The 17,433-nt window shown below is 44.0% G+C and overlaps 1 long non-coding RNA gene across 4 annotated transcripts; it reads left to right on the forward strand.

Annotated features, from left to right (window-relative positions):
* The first annotated feature begins 76 nt into the window (after window positions 1–76).
* On the forward strand, window positions 77–17,204 carry LOC122234990. 4 transcript variants are annotated; one of them, XR_006213011.1, is made up of 6 exons: window positions 77–563; window positions 3,723–3,801; window positions 4,581–4,734; window positions 4,803–4,933; window positions 10,736–10,846; window positions 16,745–17,204. It is a non-coding gene; the product is annotated as an uncharacterized LOC122234990 (long non-coding RNA). The 4 variants fall into 4 exon arrangements; XR_006213013.1 differs by lacking the exon at window positions 4,803–4,933 and having other exon boundaries at window positions 78–563; XR_006213012.1 differs by lacking the exons at window positions 10,736–10,846; window positions 16,745–17,204 and adding an exon at window positions 7,276–7,419 and having other exon boundaries at window positions 80–563.
* The last annotated feature ends 229 nt before the right edge of the window (window positions 17,205–17,433 follow it).

Consider the following 17,433-nt stretch of genomic DNA (forward strand, 5'->3'; position numbering starts at 1 on the left):
GCAAAACCGACGCTGAACATGATTTTCGCTTTTCGTCTTTTGTCGTAAAAATGAAACTCTTCCTTCGGGTTTCTTTCCGTTACGGAAAACGGGTACTAACACAGGTCCTTCCTAAAAGCAAAGTGGCATAGCGGGAACTTTCGAAAAACTTTCGAAAAACCTGTAATTGCTCTCCTTTTCGGCTGCCTAATATTCACCACCCCCCAGCACGCACACACACGCACACACACACACACACACACACACACACATTTGTGTGTGTGACAGCAGTTCCTAATGTCCTTATGAGGAATTACCTATCTCCAATAGCAAGTGGTTTTATTGGAACTGTCAATGCAGTTGCCAGGGAGTGAGCCCATAACACCAAGGTAGGCCAGCTGAACTCAGGGCTTTGAACTTGATCAGAAATGGAACAAAATATAAAACACCAGAAAAAGCATACCCACATTCCTTCTATCATCATCTCCTAGTGAGGCCATTGAAACATTCCTGCTTCCAGACCCCTGGTGCCCTGAATATCTGTCCTTTGATGAGCCTGGTCTCCAGTCCTTCCCATTGATTCTGTGAGTACCCGATGCCATTGCAATAAATTCCTTTTCTGTTGTTAAAAATCCTAATTGATACAATTATCCTTGAGTTTCAGAACACGTAATTCTGACTCTGAATTTCACATCTGGCATTCACTAACTCTGTGTCTTTGGCTTTAGTTTTCTCATCTCTCAAATAATATTATACATACCTTATAAGCTAGTTTTAGAAATATAAAAGATATTATATGCCAAGCACTTGGCTCAGTACCTGGTTCAGTAGTAAGCCATTGGCTAATATGAATTTCCTTCCAACCTTTATTTCTCTCAGCTAATGTTACGTAGATTTGGTTTTGATATTTCATTTCAATATTTAGAGATGGGGTAATCTCACAGTTTGTGAGATTAAGCCCTGATGCAAGGAGACAGCGTGGAGCCTGATTGGGATGTCTCTCCCTCTCTCTCTGCCCCTTCTCCCCTCTAAATAAATAAATAAATAAGTTTTTAAAAAGTATAAGAAAAAATGTAGATGAATGGGACAGATATCTAATTTTCCTATCAGTAGGAATAGAGTAGGTTCTGCTGTTGTAACAAACAATGGCTTTTAACAACAAAGGTTTATCTCTTACTCACTCTACATTTCCAGTATGAGTTGGCTGAGTTCCTGCTCCAGTTCATCCTCACTCAGTGTATTAGAGAAAAACAAAGAAATGGAACCAATGGGATATATACATAGAGATTTATTTTATTCTAAGGAATTGGTTCACATGATGGTGGGGCTGGCAAGTCCAACATCTGTAAAGCAGGCCAATAGTCTATTCAGATAAGAGTTGATGCTTGTAATCTTGGGTAGGAATTCCACAGGGCAGCAGGCTGGAAAACTCAAGCAGGGTCTCTATGTTACAATCTAGAAGAGAATCCCTTCCTTTATGAAAAACCTCAGTCTGCTGTTAAGAACCTCAAGTGATTGGTTGAGTTCCACCCACATTATGGAGGATAATCTGCTTTACTCAGAGTCTCTTGATTTAAGTGTTGATCATATCTTTAAAAAAATACCTTCACAGCAATATCTAGACTGGTATTTGACCAAACAACTGGGCACCATTGCCTAGCCAGGTTGACATATAAAATCAACCATCATACCCAGTCTAAAAAAAATTATCCACTCTCTCAAATGTTGCCTGACGCTGTGACAAAGGGAAAGAGAACATGGCAAATCCTACTAGCTCTTAACATTTTCTACCAGAACTGATATATATCACTTTTCACTCCCCTTTTATTGCACACAGCACATCACAGGGCCACGCCTAGCTTTCATGGGAAGTACAATCCCACCGTGACCCAGAACAGAACCAAAATATTTATGAACAGCCTTAATGAACACCACAGGCTTATAATCTCATCCTCTTGATTTTTACAAAGAATACCATTGTCCTCAGTCCTTCCCTTCCTGACTATACTGGATGAAGCTTTCTGCTATCATGGTACACCGAGATCCCCTAAAGGAAGACAGGACAGGGACAGCCATTATTAATATGAGCATGTCTTGTCGGGTACCTGGGGGGCCCACTCAGTGAATGGGCCCAGAGCCCCTCCAACTTCGGCTCGGGTCATGATCTCACAATATGTGGGTTTGAGCCCTGCATCAGGCTGTGTGCTGAAAGCTCGGAGCCTGCTTCGGATTCTGTGTCTTCCTCTCTCTCTGCCCCTCCCCCACGCTCTCTCTCTCTCTCTCCCTCTCTCTCAAAAATAAACATTAAAATTTTTTTTATTTAAATTTAAAGAAAATATATGAGCATGTCTCATTAGACTTCTTACCACAGGGTTATCAGCAATCAGAAAAGGGTCCAGGAGGTTTTGGATTGTCCACCGTGAAGCAGTAATACCTCTTACTCTATATACCATTCTGGAGTCTTCTAGTGCTTTGAAAATCCTATAAGAAAGAGGGTCATATTTCTTGGCAGAAATGGGACAGATGGGAGAAGCATCTAAGTTATGATTTCTGAAAGGATTTTCAAACATCTTTATCCTGCTCTAGGACTTGTGCCAGATTTCCCTCCTGCGTTCATCTAGAGGAATTTTCATAGACAATTTATATGAAACAAGGATCTGTCTCTTGGTGCACAGTCAGCTCAGAAGTAGCCTCTTTCCCACCTTCTGCTTCCAAAAAGTGGATTGGTTGATTTATTTTATCCTGCTGAGGCAGCCAACCCTAATTAGCATCATTGGTTTCAAATAATCTGTGTTTCTCTTTAAAAAGAAAAAGGTCATCTTGCTACAAAATGTATGCAAATGTTGGGCTAATCGTTTTTTGCTTGACCCCCTTGTTGGCAATAGGTGACATTGATAACCCACTGCGAAGGGTAGATAGAGGTGATTCCTCTGCCAGTGATAACATGGCAGTGACACCTCCACGCCATAGGGGTGCAGTAAGGATCGAATGAGCTAATGTTTGTGAACGGCTTAGCACAGTGCCCAGCTGCAACCACACTCAGTGGACAGCTTAGGTTCTTATGGGCACTTCCGCTGTTTTCCTGCAGGCGGCTGCCTGCTCAGGGTTCAGCTCCTAGAGACAGATAATCCAGAGTTTGATTCCTGACTCAGCTGCGCGGTCGTCATGAGACCTGGGCGTGTTACTTAACTCTATGCTTCAGTTTTCTCCTCTCTAAAATAGAAGTGAGCATAGAAAATACCACATAAGATTATTATGTGGATGAAAAATTGATATAAGCAAAGCCCTTAGCATAGGACTGGCCCAGCCTATGTGCATAATACATGCTATTAGCCACAACTAATAAGGGAATCAGGCCCCCGGGTGGATTGTGGTCCCTCTGCTCAGTTCTTTTCAAAACAGCGTCATCCTTTTAGGGGCAATGGCTTTCACACTCTGCCCAAGGAGCCTACGCCCCACCCCCAAAGGAGGAAGAGGAAAGAGACCATAGGGTTTCACTCCTCCTACAGGCAGAAAAGTTCTTCTTTTATCTGTTCCAAAAATTGAGATGCGGCACACAATTTCTTCACTGAAAGGGTGCTACTATGGAACAGTATATGAAGATATGTTCTCCTCTGTCACGCCTCACCTTCTCATGCTTGGGTCAGATCAACAGAAATAATAATTTGTGCTTGATTCTTGTACTCGTCCACTTATTTATTCATTGTTTTCATTCATTCATTTGTGTCCTTTTTTTTGGCCAGGTCCCCAGAGTTGTAGCCATGAACAAATAACACAGTTCTGGGGCGGGGCACGCAGCCCACTTTACAGCAGGAGAGACAGGTAAGGAAACAGGCTGTGATGCCCAGAGTTACAGGAATCATGATGTAGACAGGTATGTGATATCGAAGGAAAAGAATATCCAAAAGCCTTTGGGGTCAAGAGACACTTCTGAGGGGAAGAAGCCTAGGGGTGTATGGCAGCAGAAGAGGTGGCACATTTTCTAGCAGAGACAGAAAGGCAAGAAAGAACATGGAAATTCAGGAAATGCAGGCTGAGCAGCAGTTGTGAAGGGCAATAGGTAGGACAAAGGAGAAACAAAGTACTTCCAAAACCCAAGGCCAAAGCCCTGCCATCAGGATGGACGCTTCCTGGGGCGCCTGGGTGGCTCAGTCAGTTAAGCGCCCAACTTCAGCTCAGGTCATGATCTTACAGTTCATGGGTTCAAGCCCTGCATCAGGCGCTCTGCTGTCAGTGTGGAGCCTGCTTTGGATCCTCTGTCTCCCTCTTTCTCTGCCACTCCCCGCCTTGCTCATGCACACATGCTCTCTCTCTCAAAAATAAATAAACATTAAAAAAAAAAAAAAAGGATGGATACTTCCATTGCAGCCGATCAAGTATAAATTCACTTAATGACTTTAGCCAAGGATCTGGCATCCCAACATGTCCCTTCCAGGGAGCAGGTTCCTGAAAGATTCTTAGTCTCTTTAGCAAAAGGACACTCTTTTGCAGCTTGGGTTTAAAGGCACACTGTGGGAACAGACAAGGACAGGCATCCTGGGAGAACGTCTCCTGAGGAGACACGGCTGCAGCTGACACAGCTTTCTCCTGTCTTTCACTAGAGTCCCCGCTCCCAGCAGGGCCAGGTCCTGAATGAAGTCACCGGGCCACTTCGAAGAGGCCTTTGCAAGACTTTCAAAATTGAGCTGTTCCCAGCACACAGACCAGGGCTGAAAATGCAAAATTTGCTGGATGAATCCAAGCCTCTCCAAGCAGGTGTGACAAGTGTGAATGTTCTCAGATTGTGAATGAGGCCATGACTAATTCTCACTTCATCCACCCAGACTCCCAGCCAAGAGTCGAGAGGTTCACTTCTTCCTGCACCTCGGTGACAGGCAAATGCAGGCCACCCCTTGGGAAGGAACCTGGGCATGATATCAAGGTGGAGAAGTGTTGTTATCCTAATGATGTTGAGGTAATAATAATTACAATAATAGTAATAACTAACATTCACCAAGCACATACTCTGTGCCAGGTGCTGTAATAAGCACTTAGCATAAATTAAATTAACTCATCACAGGAACTCCATGGAGCCAGTAACACCACTACCCCAATTTTACAAAAGAAAAACAAAAACAAAAACAAAAAGATGTCCAGAAAGAATCAGCGTAGATGATGGATGTAGGAGGTAGAATATTACAAAGAGTTTGCAAAGACTCTAAAACAAAATAAACAATATCCATGCATTACAATGCTAGCATTTTTTTACCAAAATTGACTGCAGAGACCTCAGATTACCCGTCACACAGGGAACTACCCAGAGGCACCTATAACATATCAGGGGAACCTGTATTCAAATGAGCAACTATAAAATCCATGAGAGACGTCAAGAACAATGCTTTGGCTTTCAGAGAGAATCTATCCAGCTAGAAGCATTAGGGAAGGTTTTAGGGCAGAGGTGACCTCTGAGATCTTAAAGAACTGGCAAGATGTCATTCCAGGTTAAGGAACAGAGAGAGAGAAAGCAGGGAGGGGCAAGGATGGAGTATGTCCCAGGAAGAGCAGAAAGTGGATTGTGGGTAGAGGCATGGTTCCCGGGGATTCCAAGCACACCCTCAGAGCCACAGTGGTCTCTGAACCCCCTCCCCCTCCATCTCAGCCTTTTGTTTATTTTACACATTGAGCTTCTACATCATTTGAAGAAACAGGTCAGCTGATTTCCATTTTCAGACTACAGCACCAAAGGGTAGGGAAAGTATTGAGGAGGAAGGGAATGGTAGGTTGAGGAAAGAACACTAAGGGCTTCAGTATGAACATCAAGCCGACTTTATACACGCCACCCCTCTCCATTCTCCACGCTCAGCAGACTAGTGGAACATGTAATTCTTTCCCACCGTTCCCAGAGACTCAGAGTCCTTCCGTAACCAGCACCCCAGACACCAGGAGTGGCACATCATACAGCTAAGCAAGGGAACATGGGCTTTTTTCTGTAGACAACAGAGAACCATATAGTTTTGAACCATTGTCCCTAAAGGTTCACTTAAGGTATTGCGATGGGGCCATGAATCTGTGGCCAGGCCCCACCTGTAGGCAGACCTTATCTCAGTGAAACCTGCATAGGTGACTTCCTCAGTTCCTTGAGCTCCCCGACAACAACAATAAGCTCCGGATCCACAGCAGTGGAATAAGAAGTGAGAGAGGGCTTTCACAGTGTCCGAAGACCCACCTGGGTGTGATTTCTTCAATTATTAGCACACAGTGTGAAGTGTTCCTCCATTTATCACATGGGTACCAGGAAATTTGGGGATCCAGGAGTGGAGGGGAGTAAAAGCATCAGCCTCATGGCCCATAGATGGCAGCTGAGTGATAAGACCCCTTTGGAGGAGGGGTAGGAACCAGGGTGACATGAGCAGTAAGAAAGGAGAAAGGACTGCATTAAATACAAACTTCACCCACTCCCTTTTGTAGAAAGAACAGGTTCTGGAGATGTAACTTTGCTCTGCTATATACAGCTCTGTGGCCTTGGGTGAGTCACTTCACCTCTCTGGGCCTCAGCCTTTTCATTTATGCCATGAAGGTAATCATTTCATTTACAGGGAACATTTGTTAGTTATTCTCCTTTCTTCTGTCAAGAGCATTCAGATTTTGCTTTGGATACAGCCTTGAAGGACCTGTACATCAAGATGCCTCAATATTCCCCCAGTCAAGGAGTGTCTATGTGCTCCAGGCTCAGCCAATCAGACACCCTCAGTCTGGAACAGGGAGCCTAAGCAAAATAACATACTGGAAAGAGTGCAAGACAAGGCAGAACAAAGGCAGAGACCTTTCATCCCTATTGTCTTATCCCAGAGCCGCTCTGGGTCCTGTCATGGTGGGACCCCACCTGCCCCTTTCTAAAAAAGTCCTCTCAATGCCCAGGTGAACCGGAATCACCTGGAACCCTGGCTGATACAGGAAGTGTCAGATGAGGAGAGGGTATGTGGGAAAGTGCTTAGAGAATCTAAAGGAGATAGACAATGCTAGGTGGTGTTTTCCAGAACATTCCATAGTGTCTGCTACCAAACAGTTTCATTACATGATTATTGAACCAAGTTTGTTGAGTGTGCCTCCTGTCCTTGGACACAACCTTCCAGAGGGCGGTTTGTTCTGTTTTGTTTTGTTTTGGGGGGCCTTGTGTTCTCCTGGACAGACCTACTCATCATTTTCCCCTTTGCATCATTTGCAGGCCACAGGGCACTGAGTCACCAGAACGTCTTTATCACACAATGGTCAAAACCCTCTGTCTCTTCTCTCTCTGCTTTACCTCCTTTATTCCAGACACTTCCTTGGCAGACTAATATAAAATGAACGGCCATGGGAAAAAAAACACTTTCACCTTCAGTTCACACCAGAAGTCCGTGGGATATTGAAAAGTGATGACCAGATGCCTTTGGGGCTTTGTTATTAATCAGCTATGTGACAAGGCAAGTCATTTGCCCCTCCGGACCTCAGTTCTCTCGTCTGTCAAATAAGAGTTCTAAATGAGAAAAATCTCTAAAGATTCCTCTCGAGCTGAAGGTCTGTGAAATGATTTGGCCCCGCCTGGCTTTCATGCCCCTTCATTTCATGTGCCCCATCTTCGGTGCAGAGTCCAGGAACCCCGTCTATGCCTGTGCCATTATGGATCTATGCCAGTATTTCTAAAACTTCTTTAAGTTCTGGAATACTATAGATGTTTCACCGTAGATCTTTCCTCAAGGAAAAGATCATATCTTAAAAGAAATAAAACCTCTACAATAAAAAGTAAATCAAACGATTTAGAGATCATAGAAAAGAAATATAGAAAAAAATCAGATTTTATTACAGAAAACATATAACTGAGAATTTTCCCAAATGCTGGTAGCATATTTGCAAGCTGTTCAAAAAAAGAAAAAATGTCCCACAGCACAGAGTTGAGAAATAATAATAAATGAAACTGTCCAACGTTTCACAAATACATCCATCCCTCTAAGACGCCTTGTCAAAATAGATCATTCTATCTGTCTCAACAAGTCAGGCTGCCCTAGTGAGAACCACGTCTCCAGTTCCTGTTGCTGTAGAAAAGGAAGCACTGAGCTTTGAATGGCCTCACACTGAACCATCAAAGTGGTTGGGGGCCCCTGATTTTAGAGAGGGAGAGAAGGGAGCAGAAGATGAAGTATCCTTTATTTACTAGATCTGCATTTCGGGGCTTCCCGTGTGACACCAGGGCAGCCTCATCACCAGGTGGCCAGCCCTTTAAAACCCCTCTCCTCTACTCCTAGGACAAACCCATATGTCAGCACCGCAGGAACAGCCGGGGTCCCAGGAACTGAGCAGTCCTGGCCCCACAGGAGTGGAATTTGCTACCAAAGCCCTGACTGTAAAAGCTGCATCAAGCAAGGCAAGAGCAGAACCAGAGCTATACAGGGATGTGAGCCCTGAGGTTGGCGGAGCCAGTGCTGACCCCTCGTGAGGGCTGTGGGCTGGGTTGCATTATCTTTGGAGGGCAGGAGAGGTTTTTCCTTTGCTTTTGGGTCCCCCTAGTGGAACACTGGCTGGGTCTCCTTAAAGGAGGTGTGTGGGGAGATGGAACCGCCTGGGAAAGTTAAAACCAGCCGCCATGAACTTACGGCTGCCTTTCCCACCACCCTCTGGGCTGTGAAGCCAGCCAAGCAACCAATCAACACATAATTTACTCCTGCTGTTTACCCAGCAGTGCAGGGTGAGTTAAGTGCAGGAAGAATGGGGCATCATCCCTTTCTCTCAAGGTACTCATAATGTGGGGGAAAGAGACAACAAAACGATAACCAGCAAGACAATGACCAGCAAACTATTACACCATAACCCATAATGGCAGACATGTACAGAAGGTCACGTTACAATAGGCGACTCAAAATCAGACTGCCTGAGCTCCTATGCTGGCTCCTTCACTCACTTAGCACAGTGATCTTGAGCTTGTTTATTCAACAAATACATACTGGGCACCTAATCTATACCTACTACTGATCTGGGCACTAGGGATACAGACAAAAAAAAATTATCCCCCCCAAAAAAATCCCTGCCCTATGGACCTTACATTCTTCATCTGTGAAAGAAAGGACATACAAAGCTCCTATCCCATAATATTGTGAGGTTAAATAAAATAACCTTAGCACTTATGCCTGGCACATGATAAAATCTCAGTAGTGCTTGCTCTTGTTATCATCCTGTTGATAGACCCTGGAGTCTTTATTTTGCTTCAGGGTCCTTCCAAAGTTGTAAGTCAAGGGGGAAGCCATCCTGGGCTGGAGTTGAAGCAGCTCAACTTCTTAGGAGTCATGAACCCTAAATGTCTAGAGGTCTCAATTTCCTTATAAGTAAAATACAAGTGGTCAGAGGAGATGCTCAGCAGCCTGAGCAACACTTCTCTAGGAGTGGTAACCTGGTGAGTCAAGCTCTCAGACTTTTCTGGGCCACACTTAGTAGATGAGGAGTTCCCTGTGTGAGAATACATTGTGCATATATCTGTCTGTCCAGCTCACTTAATCCCAAAGTCCCCCCCCAACCCCCGTCTGTCCTGGTTATGAGTCACAGTTATATTGTTCCTCTCCTCACATAAGCATGCTGACCATGGTTCCTGACCCCATTAGAGTGGACATAGTGAAGTAAGATCCCAACATATAGATTTGAACTTGTTCTGAGGTGGGAAACCCCACAGCCTAAGCCTAATGTGTGAGCTCTAACAGAGCTTTGCAGGAGTCACTGTCCCAAGTCATAACAAGGTCGTATCATTTAGATATTTCTCACCTTCAGAACATCACTGGGAAGAGGATTAATTGAATTAGCAAGATCTAGCATTTCTGGGTCCAGTACTCAAATATCATTACACATATTTAAACCCCATATCTAACCTTAAGAAAGGAATTGGTCTCTCTCTGATATCTTGAGTCCCTTTGAGGCTTTATACTCTAAGACCCAATGTTAAGAGGTCAGGCCTATAGGCAAGAGAAAACAGAAGAAAAGGATAGAGAGCATAATTGTTTTTCAGGGTAGGTTGAACATTAGAAACTGGAATAAATGTGGATAGCTTTCTGTATATACTTAGTAAAAATTAAAATATGGGTCACAGAGAGGCATCTGGCTGGCTCAGTGAAGTGGATGACTCTTGATCTTGGGATCATGAGTTCCAGCCCCACATTGGGTGTGGAACTCTCTTTTAAAAAAATGTGAAACAAAGAGTAAAATGTGACCATTTTAATCAGAAATTGCCATTGAAATCAGAAATCTAAACTCAAGGGGCACCTGGGTGGTTCAGTCTGTTAAGCATCTGACTCTTGATCTTGGCTCAGGTCATGATCTCACAGTTCATGAGACTGAGCCCCGTGTCAAGCTTTGCACTGACAGTAAGAAGCCTACTTGGAATGCTCTCTCCTTCTCTCTCTGACCCTTCCCCACTCGCTCATGCTCTTTCTCTCTCAAAAATAAATACACAAGGAAGGAAGGAAGGAAGGAAGGAAGGAAGGAAGGAAGGAAGGAAGGAATGGAGGGAGGGAGGGAGGGATCTAAACTCAAGACCTAATTCTGCTTTTGTGGTAGAAAATAGAGCTACTCACCTATGTTTCCATTTCTCCTTCCCAGAACATTGGGGAGATCACCCTTGCCTTCTCCCTTGAAGTTAGACGAGGCCATGTGACTTCTTTGACCAATTAAATGTGGGTGGAACAAAATGATTCATTACCTGATGAAAGCCTTGAAGAACCAGTGCACGATTCTGTATGTTTTCTTTTCTCTTCTGCAGCAACTGCAAAAGCAATATAGATATATTTTTATAAAGGCTGAAATTCCGAGCCATCACATGGAGAAGAGCTTCTCCAGCAGGTTTCCCAGACCTACAGTGGATTTTACAGAAGTAAGAAATAAATTTTTATGTTGTTAAGCTACTGAGATTTTTAGGATTATTTGTTACTAAGCATAACTTAACCTATTCTGACTGATACAGGCTCTTACCATAACCATATGATTTCAAGTAAATTACTTACCTTCTCTAAGGTGTCCTGATTCATAAATGGGGTAATAACAGTTCTTAGCATTCTTATGAGAATTAAGTGTTAAATGTATCTTCCATGACTTACTAAACTATCAAACATTATGCAAATTAAATAAATTAATTTAACTGAACACCTTCTGTTGTCCAGATACCATTCTAGACAGAGATAAGTGAGACCTCAACCCTATAGGAATTCACAATCTTTGTGTAAATCACTCTGCTTGTTCTCCAAGTATCAAAGGCAGAAATACAGTCTTGGAAAGCTCACGGTCTCAGAATAAAAAAAGACAAGAGGAATCCCTCTCTCCCACCAAAGAATCAAAGGAATAGAAGTGAATGGTATCATTCTGTCTGGTGTATTCAGACCTGCAAAAGGATGCACAAATAGCGTAGCAGCTGCCTGCAAAATGTGCAACAGGTCCATTTAAATTTATCCTTGAACTCCATTCTCTATTTTTACCTTAATCTCATTGATTCTTTTTCTCAATATATGTCTCTAACCTGTAACTCTTTGGCAAGATTCGGGCAGATGATCCTAACTACCAGTTTGACATTGCCAACTGGATGTTTAAGAGCATCTCTAGCTCAGCAAATCTAACACCAAGTTCAGCATTTAGCCCTGAGATTCTAGCTCCTCTTCCTCCTCTGTTCCCATACATCCAGTCTCTGATATTGGAAAACTCATTGTCATCTTTAATTTCTTGTTTTCCATAACCCGAGTCCAAATAATTTTCCAAGTCCCAAAAACATCACCTCCAAAATCTTTTGCTGAGGGTGACTGCCTTTCTCTGCCTATCAACAGACACATCTCCATACAAAAAAGAAAGAGTCTCACTTTAGTGCACTCTACATTCTTCTCTAAGTACAGCCCTGATCTTCTGTTATAAAATCTTTAATAATTTTGAGTTTCTTACTAAATTAATTCAAACAGCCTGTCAAACTCAAATCCCTCTACAATCCATTCCTGACAATGTTTCAACAAATATTTATCAATTGCCTTGTGTGCCAGACCCACCTACTGTCTAAGCTCCAAGGATACAGAGCAAGACCAGTCCCTGTCTTTAAAGAGCCTGTAGTGTCCATGGCAATACAGCTCTCCAATCTCCTTTGGGAGAACGAGAACCTACTGCAAGGAACATAGTTTCCCTCCATGGATACTGTGAAACCCAAGGGTACTCCCAGCCAGTGGCCAAGCATGACTGGGGTACCAGAGCCAGCCCATTCCTACGCAGTGTGGGGTTCTTCTAGTGAGCAACTGTGGCTCAGCATCCCTCCATTGGCCTGGCCAAAATTCTCTCAGAACCATCCTATGGTCTTTGGCTTTTTCTACCCATCCTTCCCTCCCTCTCTCCTTTCAATTTGCAATGGTGGGTACTGTGTGAGAAAGGCAGGCACAAAGTGATATAAAGGAGAAGAACCTCAAACTGAGTCCAGGGAATGGGGACTACAGGGACACTAGGACATGACACCAGACTGAACCATGAAGGATGCAAAGTTGATTTCATTTGCCTCTACTTTGTTACTAGCACCCTACACTCAAATATAGCTTATAAATGAAGAGGCTGAACTTTTGTTCCATATACCCACAAATTTCCTCTACCATTGTTGACATTTTGAGGGAGCAATAAATAGCTCCGTGTTTCCACATTTGAATTCTAAATTGGAAAATAAGAGTTCTAGCTGAGAGTTCAAAACACTCCCTCTACAACTAAAAAGATGGGAAAATGAAGCTTCCTGTGAGAGCCAAATGGATCTGCTGGCTGTACTCTCTTCCTTTGGGATCTCCTGAGACCAGTGGTGGACACCACCGGTGGTAGACAGTTTAGGTTTTACTTCTAGAAGTTTCTGAAATGGGTTAGAAAAAAACGTGAGTGAACCAAGTGAACCAAGTGGACGTATCCATCCTAATGCAGCAGCTGGGGTGGTTAGGACAAACCTTCCCCCAGAAAAATTAAGAGGAATACCTGCTGCCTGAGGGAAGCTCATTCCCAAGGGGAAGAAAGGTAAATATGACCCAGACATGCCCAGTTCATTCTTCCCACAGCTCCCAGTCAGACAAATCACCCTGCCTCCCCCGCAGCAGAGAGAGAGAGAGCAGAAATCCAACTGAAGTTCTTTTAACACAGAAGGAAACATCAGAAGTGGGGAAGAAATGTTCTCCCCTTTCTTTAGCTTTTTGCTCTCAACTCAGCCCGCTTCATTGTTTAGAAAAAAAAATTATGTTTTATTTATTTTTGAGAGCAAGAGAGACAGAGCACGAGCGGGGGAGGGGCAGAGAGCGAGAGAGGGAGACACAGAATCCGAAACAGGCTCCAGGCTCTGACCTGTCAGCACAGAGCCCCATGTCGGGCTCCAACTCACAGACCGTGAGATCATGACCTGAGCTGAAGTCGGATGCTTAACCAACTGGGCCACCCAAGTGCCCCCAGCCTGCTTCATTGTTAAGTCATTAGTCAACTACAGTGTAGCAGTGGCCCTCGGGAGGAGATCACCATAACAGGAGACTGCACCTTCAGTACCAAATGGCACTCCTGGGGACCACAGATGAGTGGTTTACACATTGCTTCCAGAAGGCTCTGAAATGTATCAGAACAGAACCAAATTCAATCAACGCCAGACCCAAGGCTAAAAATTCCCTCTCTGTTCCATTTTCCAAATCACAATATGTGCAGTCATGCTGTCCAACACAGCATATCCAAGATTCAACAATGAGATTAAATGACACCCTTATAATGTACCAATAATGAACTACATGAAGACACTCACATAATGAATGATTATAACCCAGAGATATCCCATTATCAAATTCTTAGAAGAAATACACATTCAAAAATCAAATCCTCCTAAAAAAGATCAAGTCCTCCTGAAAGTTAACTCTAAAAATGTTCAGATCCAAAGGAATTAATATCCAAAACCAAATTATTTTGTTCTTGGGTGTTAAAAGCCTTGTCTCCTTGATTTCTATTATACTGGGCATGTATATTTCTAGCACCTGACATGCGTCTGTCACCAAGACATCAATAACATTTTGTTTCATAAATTTATGAAATGAATAGGTACTCACTGCTATAGAACCAACCTACCTAACTTCCACAGCAAGGTAAGAGCAACCAACAGAATGGTAACTGAATGGCATTTCTGTTTATCCTTCTCTCATTAAATTTAATTATTTTAGGAACTGCTTCTTTGATTATAATCACTAGCAAATGAAGCCAGGCTGCTTAGCATAGCTCCTGGCATATATTAGATATGCAGTGTTATTTGGATTGGATTCTAATTTCACAAATCTTATATTAGGTAGAAGCAATAAGCATGATCAAAACCTTTCACCATTTAGAAAAGCTAAAGCTACTTGCTTTTCATTTTTGCAGCTCCGGGGTGTGGGGGGGCGGGAATGATTTTTTACATCAATAACCAAGAAAATAAAGTCAGAGGCTTTTGCTTCTGCCTGATCCTTTCCTCGGGCCACCTCTTCAGCTTTCACTCTCCCCTGTCTCCCTTGCCCTCTGAGCAGCTTGCTCCTCGCTGGCCTCATCCCTCTGCCCTGGCACCTGCCAGAGAAGGAGCAGATGCTCATCTTGGCCAGTCATGTTTGACCACAGCAGGCATCCTGCTCCTCTCCCCACCCCCTGCAGCATGTGCATACCCAGCCATGACATCAGGGAACTCTGGGAGCTAGAACAAACCCTTCCCGAGTCAGTCAGATGTAGGCAGATCTCCAGAGAGTCAGTCCCAACACTCTGGCACCTTCTGGTCTTCTGCACCCAGGGATCCCCACTCACATGCTACACTGGCCTCTTCAGTGTCCTCAGACCTCTGACTGCACATTTTCTCTTCCCTCCTTGCTGTGGGTAACCCCCACTACCTCTGCAATATCTCATGAAGGCCTCTGTCCCTCCATCTCTCTGGCTGGGCTGTTTCCTTGGAGAGGACAGTATAAACTGAGAGCAGTAAGCATGGGAAGCATCTCTTCTGAGGAAGAGGCATGAGCTCCCTCTGTCTCAGGAGCTCCACACTCCCACCTGTGCTCCAGCCACTCTTCTCCCAAAGCACAGCCTTCCCTCCTTTTCCTAGCAAGCTTCCTTCATCCTTTGCCCAGGCTTTCCATCCTCTCCTCTAATCCCAGTACCATTTCTACCTCTCCAAATGCCTACCATCGACCAAATAACCCCTCCCCTGTAATCCCACAACAGTTTGCATTTGTGTATTGATCAGGTTCCTGGAAACAGATTTTGAGATGGAAATTGACATGCAGGAAGTTTTTTGGGGTATGCTCCCAGCATCGACACCTAAAGGAGTCAGGACTGGGCAGAGGAAGAAGCTGACCTGGCCATTCAGATCTGTCCCAGTTTGAAACGTGGGGACCAAGCCTTTGTAGCTTGTATTGCCCAGTCATGGGCTGCCCTTGGAGACAGAATATTATCTTGAGTGAAGCTGCTTTCTTCCACAGAAGGCAATTTTTGGAGAGAGTCTCAGCTGAGAGCCACCAGCAGCCAGCACTCCCAGGAGGGAGGAAAGAGTGGCCCGGTCCTGGAGGCAGATCTCCGTAACACACACTGCTTCCACTGCGCACTTACCACGTTAACATGCAGCATCTTCCCCCTTTCTTTCATTCCACAAATATTTATCAAGCATGCAGGGCCTTGGAGATGCACCAGTAGGAGCTCTCTCTAGATGGACAGTCCACCAAGAACGAGAACCATCTTTTTTCTCTCTGTCTCTATGGGGCCTGTGCCTGATACATAATGATCACACAATAAATGGTTCCTGCTAAGCGAATAACAATGGGATTGAAGAGGACTGGGTAAATGAGACTTCTTTCCCCACCAAGGTTCCAAATGATTTGAGAGCTGGATGAGATCAGACCTAGGGAGGCTGAAATATCACCTTTATTACTAACAACAGGAACTACTGGAGAATGTGGGAATATATAAGAAATAGGAAATAGGTAATAGGAAAACTCAGAGGTAGGCAGACTTTTCCACCCAATCCTGGACAGTATTAGAAGACCACAGGCCTGCCCCCAGGGACATGGAGGGACAGAGAAGGGCGATCTTCAGTGAGAACCAAAGAAATAGAAAGGCCGAACTGAGAACAACACCGAGTTGGTTCTCCCGGAATTTATGATCAGAAATAAGTGCCCTCCTTGCAAACTGAAGGACAGGGAAAATCCAGAGTATGAGCCTAGTGATACCACCTCCATAGTTAAGCAGGCACCAAGATTAGGGAAGCTTTTACTCCTAATGTATAGGTATTGAGTGGACTAAATTCTGAAAACTTTCTAGTCCCTGATTCCAGTTATTATGAAAGCCAGGTTCATCCATGACCCTCCCATTTTCCTGAGCCGATAAACTCTTTTGCTGGTAAGCAAACACTAACAGGGTTCACCTGCACGCTTGAGTTCTCATGAAGATAAGAACTTTTTAAAAATGTAAACATGGAAATAGAAAATCACATGGTTAATTAGTTGAGGCTTAAATGATCAATGATTGACCCAGCCTAAGTGGTTACTTTAGCAAGAAACACTCCTCCAAGTTCCTGTACTGGGTACTGGGTACTGGGAACAGTTTCTCTGCGACCCATGTGAATCTCTGGTGTGAGGCACATGGCCAAATGCCAGGGAGGGCCACCTTCACGGCAGTGATCGTATAATACTCTTGACAGTATTACAGGATTGAGAATTGGCAATACTCAAATCAGAATTAAACAGAGTGAATTCAGTTTGTGTGTCAGGAAAAACAAAATCAGATTTCTCCCCAGCACTGTACCGGCGACCAAAGGAGCGTCACTCGGTCCCAGAAGAATGAGAAAATGAAGTTTGTACAAGGCCTGGGGCAGAGCAGGAAAGCAACATGGTTTCTAAGCACAGTTCCAAGCCTGAGGAGAATCTCAATTTATGGACTCATGACAATGGCTTCTCTGCTTACAATTAAGGTTGGCAAAAGTTAACGTTGGTTTGGTTCGATGTTTGGGGAAAGCAGGTAGTTTCACAGATTGTTCGCTTAAATGGCAAGCTAGAGCTTTCATTTCCCAGAGATTTGGTAGCATTCACATTCCGGTACTTTCAATTCTAGCTGGAAGGGGAACTTCTGGGATGTACATTGCTCCTTGGCTCAAATTAAATCAATCCAGGCCTATGACACCTACTAGTTAGAAAGCTCCCTGTGGCACACAGCTTTCTAGAGAATTACACACAGAGGGGAAGGCTACACCCTTGTACCTTCAGGCAGTGTGCTGAGAGAATTAATATGACTACATATTAATAAAGTGCAAATTAAAGTGAGTCACATATTTCTGTCCTTATGGTGAAAGACCATACCGCACGCAATCTTCTCTCGGCATACTTGTCCCCTTCTGGAACCTGGTTCTAACCATGACCGTGTCTTGAATTAGTTCCAAAACCTTTGGGCAAATTGCTCAGCCTCTCCGGATTTCTCATTTCTACCATT

This window comes from Panthera tigris, chromosome F2 (genome assembly GCF_018350195.1).
Source record: "Panthera tigris isolate Pti1 chromosome F2, P.tigris_Pti1_mat1.1, whole genome shotgun sequence".
NCBI lineage: Eukaryota > Metazoa > Chordata > Mammalia > Carnivora > Felidae > Panthera > Panthera tigris.